Below are 9000 nucleotides of genomic sequence, written 5' to 3' on the forward strand. Positions count from 1 at the left end.
CTCTTCTGCCAACGGCCAGACAAAAAGGCCGAGCTCTACTGCATCGATAACGAGCCAAGAAGCCGTCCCGAGAAGGGGGGCTGCTTTGCTCCCCACAAAGCCCTCTCCTCTCCTGGCTCTCGGTAGGCCCCGTTCATCGAGCCGTCCTTGCAGAGCGCGTGTTCCCAAGTCACACCGTCCCGGTGGTGGCCTTCTTCTCAGCCTGCAGCACTTGCTCAACGTCTTCCTCGCACACAGAGGCCTACACAAGGACATGCTTCTCTTGATGCCGTCGATCGCGTGCCCATTAATGGCGGAGGAGCATCACTTCCCTGCTGCTACAGCCCGTGCTGCCCTTGGCCTGCATGCTGACTGGATGCCGTCGTGGTCCGCAGCAGCCCAGACGCTGCCCAGGTTCTCCAGAGCCCCACAGTAGGGACGACACGCGGCCCCACTGCCGCAGGCCTGACGTCCAGGCAAGGGGACGGAAAAGCATTGGAGAATGCGGGCATCGATCCCGCTGCCTCTCACATGCTAAGCGAGCGCTCTACCACTTGAGCTAATTCCCCAGCCCACGGCCGGCCCCTGAGCAGCCGTCTGCTCGCAGTCTCCCAGCCCGTCCCCTGGACAAGAGCCAAAAGGGCGCTCCTTCGAGCCGGAGTTGAACCAGCGACCTAAGGATGGCCGTGCATGGGAGCCTACAGTCCTCCGCTCTACCAGCTGAGCTATCGAAGGAATCACAGACAGCTGCCCGGCAACACGCCCTTCACACGCCCCTCACACACCTCTCCCGCTTCCAGATCTAAGCCGCACCACTCTGCTACAACTCCTCCTCCATACACACTTCCCTACAGCACCAACACGCCTCCACGCACACCTCAGGCGCTTCCCTCACTAAAGGCACATACACAAAAACGCAGAAACCCTTTCCTTGCCCTCTCCTCAGACACACAGACATCCAGAATGCCACCACCTCAAACCACTCGCCTGAACCTTCTGCCCTCCTCTCACTTCACCTCTGATCAACACGCTCACAAAACGACACCCATCCGCCATCTTCTCAGTAACCTCCTCCTCACTTCCGCAACACCCCAAACAACCCCTCACAGCTTCGCCTTTTGCACAAGGGCAACAGACACCCCGTCCTCAGCATGCGCAGAGTGCAACCGCTACCTCCAACAGCTCCCACCTTCGGACGATAACACCGCCTGCGGCACGGCTTTAGCACCTCCACCTCACGACCACTCACACGCAGGGGGACCGCGCAGAGCCCCTGCCCACCCTCGTCCACTGTCTGAAAATCCTCAGGATGAAAGACAATGTCATGTAGCCTCGGGACTCCTCTCCTGCTTCAACGGGGCTCCATTGTTCCGCGCTCTTCTGCCAACGGCCAGACAAAAAGGCCGAGCTCTACTGCATCGATAACGAGCCAAGAAGCCGTCCCGAGAAGGGGGGCTGCTTTGCTCCCCACAAAGCCCTCTCCTCTCCTGGCTCTCGGTAGGCCCCGTTCATCGAGCCGTCCTCGCAGAGCGCGTGTTCCCAAGTCACACCGTCCCGGTGGTGGCCTTCTTCTCAGCCTGCAGCACTTGCTCAACGTCTTCCTCGCACACAGAGGCCTACACAAGGACATGCTTCTCTTGATGCCGTCGATCGCGTGCCCATTAATGGCGGAGGAGCATCACTTCCCTGCTGCTACAGCCCGTGCTGCCCTTGGCCTGCATGCTGACTGGATGCCGTCGTGGTCCGCAGCAGCCCAGACGCTGCCCAGGTTCTCCAGAGCCCCACAGTAGGGACGACACGCGGCCCCACTGCCGCAGGCCTGACGTCCAGGCAAGGGGACGGAAAAGCATTGGAGAATGCGGGCATCGATCCCGCTGCCTCTCACATGCTAAGCGAGCGCTCTACCACTTGAGCTAATTCCCCAGCCCACGGCCGGCCCCTGAGCAGCCGTCTGCTCGCAGTCTCCCAGCCCGTCCCCTGGACAAGAGCCAAAAGGGCGCTCCTTCGAGCCGGAGTTGAACCAGCGACCTAAGGATGGCCGTGCATGGGAGCCTACAGTCCTCCGCTCTACCAGCTGAGCTATCGAAGGAATCACAGACACCTGCCCGGCAACACGCCCTTCACACGCCCCTCACACACCTCTCCCGCTTCCAGATCTAAGCCGCACCACTCTGCTACAACTCCTCCTCCATACACACTTCCCTACAGCACCAACACGCCTCCACGCACACCTCAGGCGCTTCCCTCACTAAAGGCACATACACAAAAACGCAGAAACCCTTTCCTTGCCCTCTCCTCAGACACACAGACATCCAGAATGCCACCACCTCAAACCACTCGCCTGAACCTTCTGCCCTCCTCTCACTTCACCTCTGATCAACACGCTCACAAAACGACACCCATCCGCCATCTTCTCAGTAACCTCCTCCTCACTTCCGCAACACCCCAAACAACCCCTCACAGCTTCGCCTTTTGCACAAGGGCAACAGACACCCCGTCCTCAGCATGCGCAGAGTGCAACCGCTACCTCCAACAGCTCCCACCTTCGGACGATAACACCGCCTGCGGCACGGCTTTAGCACCTCCACCTCACGACCACTCACACGCAGGGGGACCGCGCAGAGCCCCTGCCCACCCTCGTCCACTGTCTGAAAATCCTCAGGATGAAAGACAATGTCATGTAGCCTCGGGACTCCTCTCCTGCTTCAACGGGGCTCCATTGTTCCGCGCTCTTCTGCCAACGGCCAGACAAAAAGGCCGAGCTCTACTGCATCGATAACGAGCCAAGAAGCCGTCCCGAGAAGGGGGGCTGCTTTGCTCCCCACAAAGCCCTCTCCTCTCCTGGCTCTCGGTAGGCCCCGTTCATCGAGCCGTCCTCGCAGAGCGCGTGTTCCCAAGTCACACCGTCCCGGTGGTGGCCTTCTTCTCAGCCTGCAGCACTTGCTCAACGTCTTCCTCGCACACAGAGGCCTACACAAGGACATGCTTCTCTTGATGCCGTCGATCGCGTGCCCATTAATGGCGGAGGAGCATCACTTCCCTGCTGCTACAGCCCGTGCTGCCCTTGGCCTGCATGCTGACTGGATGCCGTCGTGGTCCGCAGCAGCCCAGACGCTGCCCAGGTTCTCCAGAGCCCCACAGTAGGGACGACACGCGGCCCCACTGCCGCAGGCCTGACGTCCAGGCAAGGGGACGGAAAAGCATTGGAGAATGCGGGCATCGATCCCGCTGCCTCTCACATGCTAAGCGAGCGCTCTACCACTTGAGCTAATTCCCCAGCCCACGGCCGGCCCCTGAGCAGCCGTCTGCTCGCAGTCTCCCAGCCCGTCCCCTGGACAAGAGCCAAAAGGGCGCTCCTTCGAGCCGGAGTTGAACCAGCGACCTAAGGATGGCCGTGCATGGGAGCCTACAGTCCTCCGCTCTACCAGCTGAGCTATCGAAGGAATCACAGACACCTGCCCGGCAACACGCCCTTCACACGCCCCTCACACACCTCTCCCGCTTCCAGATCTAAGCCGCACCACTCTGCTACAACTCCTCCTCCATACACACTTCCCTACAGCACCAACACGCCTCCACGCACACCTCAGGCGCTTCCCTCACTAAAGGCACATACACAAAAACGCAGAAACCCTTTCCTTGCCCTCTCCTCAGACACACAGACATCCAGAATGCCACCACTTCAAACCACTCGCCTGAACCTTCTGCCCTCCTCTCACTTCACCTCTGATCAACACGCTCACAAAACGACACCCATCCGCCATCTTCTCAGTAACCTCCTCCTCACTTCCGCAACACCCCAAACAACCCCTCACAGCTTCGCCTTTTGCACAAGGGCAACAGACACCCCGTCCTCAGCATGCGCAGAGTGCAACCGCTACCTCCAACAGCTCCCACCTTCGGACGATAACACCGCCTGCGGCACGGCTTTAGCACCTCCACCTCACGACCACTCACACGCAGGGGGACCGCGCAGAGCCCCTGCCCACCCTCGTCCACTGTCTGAAAATCCTCAGGATGAAAGACAATGTCATGTAGCCTCGGGACTCCTCTCCTGCTTCAACGGGGCTCCATTGTTCCGCGCTCTTCTGCCAACGGCCAGACAAAAAGGCCGAGCTCTACTGCATCGATAACGAGCCAAGAAGCCGTCCCGAGAAGGGGGGCTGCTTTGCTCCCCACAAAGCCCTCTCCTCTCCTGGCTCTCGGTAGGCCCCGTTCATCGAGCCGTCCTCGCAGAGCACGTGTTCCCAAGTCACACCGTCCCGGTGGTGGCCTTCTTCTCAGCCTGCAACACTTGCTCAACGTCTTCCTCGCACACAGAGGCCTACACAAGGACATGCTTCTCTTGATGCCGTCGATCGCGTGCCCATTAATGGCGGAGGAGCATCACTTCCCTGCTGCTACAGCCCGTGCTGCCCTTGGCCTGCATGCTGACTGGATGCCGTCGTGGTCCGCAGCAGCCCAGACGCTGCCCAGGTTCTCCAGAGCCCCACAGTAGGGACGACACGCGGCCCCACTGCCGCAGGCCTGACGTCCAGGCAAGGGGACGGAAAAGCATTGGAGAATGCGGGCATCGATCCCGCTGCCTCTCACATGCTAAGCGAGCGCTCTACCACTTGAGCTAATTCCCCAGCCCACGGCCGGCCCCTGAGCAGCCGTCTGCTCGCAGTCTCCCAGCCCGTCCCCTGGACAAGAGCCAAAAGGGCGCTCCTTCGAGCCGGAGTTGAACCAGCGACCTAAGGATGGCCGTGCATGGGAGCCTACAGTCCTCCGCTCTACCAGCTGAGCTATCGAAGGAATCACAGACACCTGCCCGGCAACACGCCCTTCACACGCCCCTCACACACCTCTCCCGCTTCCAGATCTAAGCCGCACCACTCTGCTACAACTCCTCCTCCATACACACTTCCCTACAGCACCAACACGCCTCCACGCACACCTCAGGCGCTTCCCTCACTAAAGGCACATACACAAAAACGCAGAAACCCTTTCCTTGCCCTCTCCTCAGACACACAGACATCCAGAATGCCACCACCTCAAACCACTCGCCTGAACCTTCTGCCCTCCTCTCACTTCACCTCTGATCAACACGCTCACAAAACGACACCCATCCGCCATCTTCTCAGTAACCTCCTCCTCACTTCCGCAACACCCCAAACAACCCCTCACAGCTTCGCCTTTTGCACAAGGGCAACAGACACCCCGTCCTCAGCATGCGCAGAGTGCAACCGCTACCTCCAACAGCTCCCACCTTCGGACGATAACACCGCCTGCGGCACGGCTTTAGCACCTCCACCTCACGACCACTCACACGCAGGGGGACCGCGCAGAGCCCCTGCCCACCCTCGTCCACTGTCTGAAAATCCTCAGGATGAAAGACAATGTCATGTAGCCTCGGGACTCCTCTCCTGCTTCAACGGGGCTCCATTGTTCCGCGCTCTTCTGCCAACGGCCAGACAAAAAGGCCGAGCTCTACTGCATCGATAACGAGCCAAGAAGCCGTCCCGAGAAGGGGGGCTGCTTTGCTCCCCACAAAGCCCTCTCCTCTCCTGGCTCTCGGTAGGCCCCGTTCATCGAGCCGTCCTCGCAGAGCGCGTGTTCCCAAGTCACACCGTCCCGGTGGTGGCCTTCTTCTCAGCCTGCAGCACTTGCTCAACGTCTTCCTCGCACACAGAGGCCTACACAAGGACATGCTTCTCTTGATGCCGTCGATCGCGTGCCCATTAATGGCGGAGGAGCATCACTTCCCTGCTGCTACAGCCCGTGCTGCCCTTGGCCTGCATGCTGACTGGATGCCGTCGTGGTCCGCAGCAGCCCAGACGCTGCCCAGGTTCTCCAGAGCCCCACAGTAGGGACGACACGCGGCCCCACTGCCGCAGGCCTGACGTCCAGGCAAGGGGACGGAAAAGCATTGGAGAATGCGGGCATCGATCCCGCTGCCTCTCACATGCTAAGCGAGCGCTCTACCACTTGAGCTAATTCCCCAGCCCACGGCCGGCCCCTGAGCAGCCGTCTGCTCGCAGTCTCCCAGCCCGTCCCCTGGACAAGAGCCAAAAGGGCGCTCCTTCGAGCCGGAGTTGAACCAGCGACCTAAGGATGGCCGTGCATGGGAGCCTACAGTCCTCCGCTCTACCAGCTGAGCTATCGAAGGAATCACAGACACCTGCCCGGCAACACGCCCTTCACACGCCCCTCACACACCTCTCCCGCTTCCAGATCTAAGCCGCACCACTCTGCTACAACTCCTCCTCCATACACACTTCCCTACAGCACCAACACGCCTCCACGCACACCTCAGGCGCTTCCCTCACTAAAGGCACATACACAAAAACGCAGAAACCCTTTCCTTGCCCTCTCCTCAGACACACAGACATCCAGAATGCCACCACCTCAAACCACTCGCCTGAACCTTCTGCCCTCCTCTCACTTCACCTCTGATCAACACGCTCACAAAACGACACCCATCCGCCATCTTCTCAGTAACCTCCTCCTCACTTCCGCAACACCCCAAACAACCCCTCACAGCTTCGCCTTTTGCACAAGGGCAACAGACACCCCGTCCTCAGCATGCGCAGAGTGCAACCGCTACCTCCAACAGCTCCCACCTTCGGACGATAACACCGCCTGCGGCACGGCTTTAGCACCTCCACCTCACGACCACTCACACGCAGGGGGACCGCGCAGAGCCCCTGCCCACCCTCGTCCACTGTCTGAAAATCCTCAGGATGAAAGACAATGTCATGTAGCCTCGGGACTCCTCTCCTGCTTCAACGGGGCTCCATTGTTCCGCGCTCTTCTGCCAACGGCCAGACAAAAAGGCCGAGCTCTACTGCATCGATAACGAGCCAAGAAGCCGTCCCGAGAAGGGGGGCTGCTTTGCTCCCCACAAAGCCCTCTCCTCTCCTGGCTCTCGGTAGGCCCCGTTCATCGAGCCGTCCTCGCAGAGCACGTGTTCCCAAGTCACACCGTCCCGGTGGTGGCCTTCTTCTCAGCCTGCAGCACTTGCTCAACGTCTTCCTCGCACACAGAGGCCTACACAAGGACATGCTTCTCTTGATGCCGTCGATCGCGTGCCCATTAATGGCGGAGGAGCATCACTTCCCTGCTGCTACAGCCCGTGCTGCCCTTGGCCTGCATGCTGACTGGATGCCGTCGTGGTCCGCAGCAGCCCAGACGCTGCCCAGGTTCTCCAGAGCCCCACAGTAGGGACGACACGCGGCCCCACTGCCTGCAGGCCTGACGTCCAGGCAAGGGGACGGAAAAGCATTGGAGAATGCGGGCATCGATCCCGCTGCCTCTCACATGCTAAGCGAGCGCTCTACCACTTGAGCTAATTCCCCAGCCCACGGCCTGGCCCCTGAGCAGCCGTCTGCTCGCAGTCTCCCAGCCCGTCCCCTGGACAAGAGCCAAAAGGGCGCTCCTTCGAGCCGGAGTTGAACCAGCGACCTAAGGATGGCCGTGCATGGGAGCCTACAGTCCTCCGCTCTACCAGCTGAGCTATCGAAGGAATCACAGACACCTGCCCGGCAACACGCCCTTCACACGCCCCTCACACACCTCTCCCGCTTCCAGATCTAAGCCGCACCACTCTGCTACAACTCCTCCTCCATACACACTTCCCTACAGCACCAACACGCCTCCACGCACACCTCAGGCGCTTCCCTCACTAAAGGCACATACACAAAAACGCAGAAACCCTTTCCTTGCCCTCTCCTCAGACACACAGACATCCAGAATGCCACCACCTCAAACCACTCGCCTGAACCTTCTGCCCTCCTCTCACTTCACCTCTGATCAACACGCTCACAAAACGACACCCATCTTCTCAGTAACCTCCTCCTCACTTCCGCAACACCCCAAACAACCCCTCACAGCTTCGCCTTTTGCACAAGGGCAACAGACACCCCGTCCTCAGCATGTGCAGAGTGCAACCGCTACCTCCAACAGCTCCCACCTTCGGACGATAACACCGCCTGCGGCACGGCTTTAGCACCTCCACCTCACGACCACTCACACGCAGGGGGACCGCGCAGAGCCCCTGCCCACCCTCGTCCACTGTCTGAAAATCCTCAGGATGAAAGACAATGTCATGTAGCCTCGGGACTCCTCTCCTGCTTCAACGGGGCTCCATTGTTCCGCGCTCTTCTGCCAACGGCCAGACAAAAAGGCCGAGCTCTACTGCATCGATAACGAGCCAAGAAGCCGTCCCGAGAAGGGGGGCTGCTTTGCTCCCCACAAAGCCCTCTCCTCTCCTGGCTCTCGGTAGGCCCCGTTCATCGAGCCGTCCTCGCAGAGCACGTGTTCCCAAGTCACACCGTCCCAGTGGTGGCCTTCTTCTCAGCCTGCAGCACTTGCTCAACGTCTTCCTCGCACACAGAGGCCTACACAAGGACATGCTTCTCTTGATGCCGTCGATCGCGTGCCCATTAATGGCGGAGGAGCATCACTTCCCTGCTGCTACAGCCCGTGCTGCCCTTGGCCTGCATGCTGACTGGATGCCGTCGTGGTCCGCAGCAGCCCAGACGCTGCCCAGGTTCTCCAGAGCCCCACAGTAGGGACGACACGCGGCCCCACTGCCGCAGGCCTGACGTCCAGGCAAGGGGATGGAAAAGCATTGGAGAATGCGGGCATCGATCCCGCTGCCTCTCACATGCTAAGCGAGCGCTCTACCACTTGAGCTAATTCCCCAGCCCACGGCCGGCCCCTGAGCAGCCGTCTGCTCGCAGTCTCCCAGCCCGTCCCCTGGACAAGAGCCAAAAGGGCGCTCCTTCGAGCCGGAGTTGAACCAGCGACCTAAGGATGGCCGTGCATGGGAGCCTACAGTCCTCCGCTCTACCAGCTGAGCTATCGAAGGAATCACAGACACCTGCCCGGCAACACGCCCTTCACACGCCCCTCACACACCTCTCCCGCTTCCAGATCTAAGCCGCACCACTCTGCTACAACTCCTCCTCCATACACACTTCCCTACAGCACCAACACGCCTCCACGCACACCTCAGGCGCTTCCCTCACTAAAGGC

The 9000-nt window shown here is 60.2% G+C and overlaps 14 non-coding genes across 14 annotated transcripts; all 14 read right to left on the bottom strand.

Moving 5' to 3' along the window:
• Window positions 1-475: 475 nt before the first annotated feature.
• TRNAA-AGC (transfer RNA alanine (anticodon AGC)) lies at window positions 476-548 on the bottom strand. The gene has a single exon. It is a non-coding gene; the product is annotated as a tRNA-Ala (tRNA).
• A 77-nt stretch (window positions 549-625) lies between these two features.
• On the bottom strand, window positions 626-714 carry TRNAY-GUA (transfer RNA tyrosine (anticodon GUA)). Its single transcript is given in 2 exon segments — window positions 626-661; window positions 678-714. It is a non-coding gene; the product is annotated as a tRNA-Tyr (tRNA).
• A 1115-nt stretch (window positions 715-1829) lies between these two features.
• On the bottom strand, window positions 1830-1902 carry TRNAA-AGC (transfer RNA alanine (anticodon AGC)). Its single transcript has one exon. It is a non-coding gene; the product is annotated as a tRNA-Ala (tRNA).
• Window positions 1903-1979: 77 nt separating this feature from the next.
• On the bottom strand, window positions 1980-2068 carry TRNAY-GUA (transfer RNA tyrosine (anticodon GUA)). Its single transcript is given in 2 exon segments — window positions 1980-2015; window positions 2032-2068. It is a non-coding gene; the product is annotated as a tRNA-Tyr (tRNA).
• Window positions 2069-3183: 1115 nt separating this feature from the next.
• Window positions 3184-3256, bottom strand: TRNAA-AGC (transfer RNA alanine (anticodon AGC)). Its single transcript has one exon. It is a non-coding gene; the product is annotated as a tRNA-Ala (tRNA).
• A 77-nt stretch (window positions 3257-3333) lies between these two features.
• On the bottom strand, window positions 3334-3422 carry TRNAY-GUA (transfer RNA tyrosine (anticodon GUA)). Its single transcript is given in 2 exon segments — window positions 3334-3369; window positions 3386-3422. It is a non-coding gene; the product is annotated as a tRNA-Tyr (tRNA).
• Window positions 3423-4537: 1115 nt separating this feature from the next.
• TRNAA-AGC (transfer RNA alanine (anticodon AGC)) lies at window positions 4538-4610 on the bottom strand. Its single transcript has one exon. It is a non-coding gene; the product is annotated as a tRNA-Ala (tRNA).
• Window positions 4611-4687: 77 nt separating this feature from the next.
• TRNAY-GUA (transfer RNA tyrosine (anticodon GUA)) lies at window positions 4688-4776 on the bottom strand. The gene is given in 2 exon segments: window positions 4688-4723; window positions 4740-4776. It is a non-coding gene; the product is annotated as a tRNA-Tyr (tRNA).
• A 1115-nt stretch (window positions 4777-5891) lies between these two features.
• TRNAA-AGC (transfer RNA alanine (anticodon AGC)) lies at window positions 5892-5964 on the bottom strand. The gene has a single exon. It is a non-coding gene; the product is annotated as a tRNA-Ala (tRNA).
• Window positions 5965-6041: 77 nt separating this feature from the next.
• Window positions 6042-6130, bottom strand: TRNAY-GUA (transfer RNA tyrosine (anticodon GUA)). The gene is given in 2 exon segments: window positions 6042-6077; window positions 6094-6130. It is a non-coding gene; the product is annotated as a tRNA-Tyr (tRNA).
• Window positions 6131-7246: 1116 nt separating this feature from the next.
• Window positions 7247-7319, bottom strand: TRNAA-AGC (transfer RNA alanine (anticodon AGC)). Its single transcript has one exon. It is a non-coding gene; the product is annotated as a tRNA-Ala (tRNA).
• Window positions 7320-7397: 78 nt separating this feature from the next.
• TRNAY-GUA (transfer RNA tyrosine (anticodon GUA)) lies at window positions 7398-7486 on the bottom strand. The gene is given in 2 exon segments: window positions 7398-7433; window positions 7450-7486. It is a non-coding gene; the product is annotated as a tRNA-Tyr (tRNA).
• Window positions 7487-8594: 1108 nt separating this feature from the next.
• Window positions 8595-8667, bottom strand: TRNAA-AGC (transfer RNA alanine (anticodon AGC)). The gene has a single exon. It is a non-coding gene; the product is annotated as a tRNA-Ala (tRNA).
• Window positions 8668-8744: 77 nt separating this feature from the next.
• On the bottom strand, window positions 8745-8833 carry TRNAY-GUA (transfer RNA tyrosine (anticodon GUA)). Its single transcript is given in 2 exon segments — window positions 8745-8780; window positions 8797-8833. It is a non-coding gene; the product is annotated as a tRNA-Tyr (tRNA).
• Window positions 8834-9000: the final 167 nt, after the last annotated feature.

This window comes from Cygnus atratus, unplaced genomic scaffold, assembly GCF_013377495.2.
Source record: "Cygnus atratus isolate AKBS03 ecotype Queensland, Australia unplaced genomic scaffold, CAtr_DNAZoo_HiC_assembly HiC_scaffold_279, whole genome shotgun sequence".
NCBI lineage: Eukaryota > Metazoa > Chordata > Aves > Anseriformes > Anatidae > Cygnus > Cygnus atratus.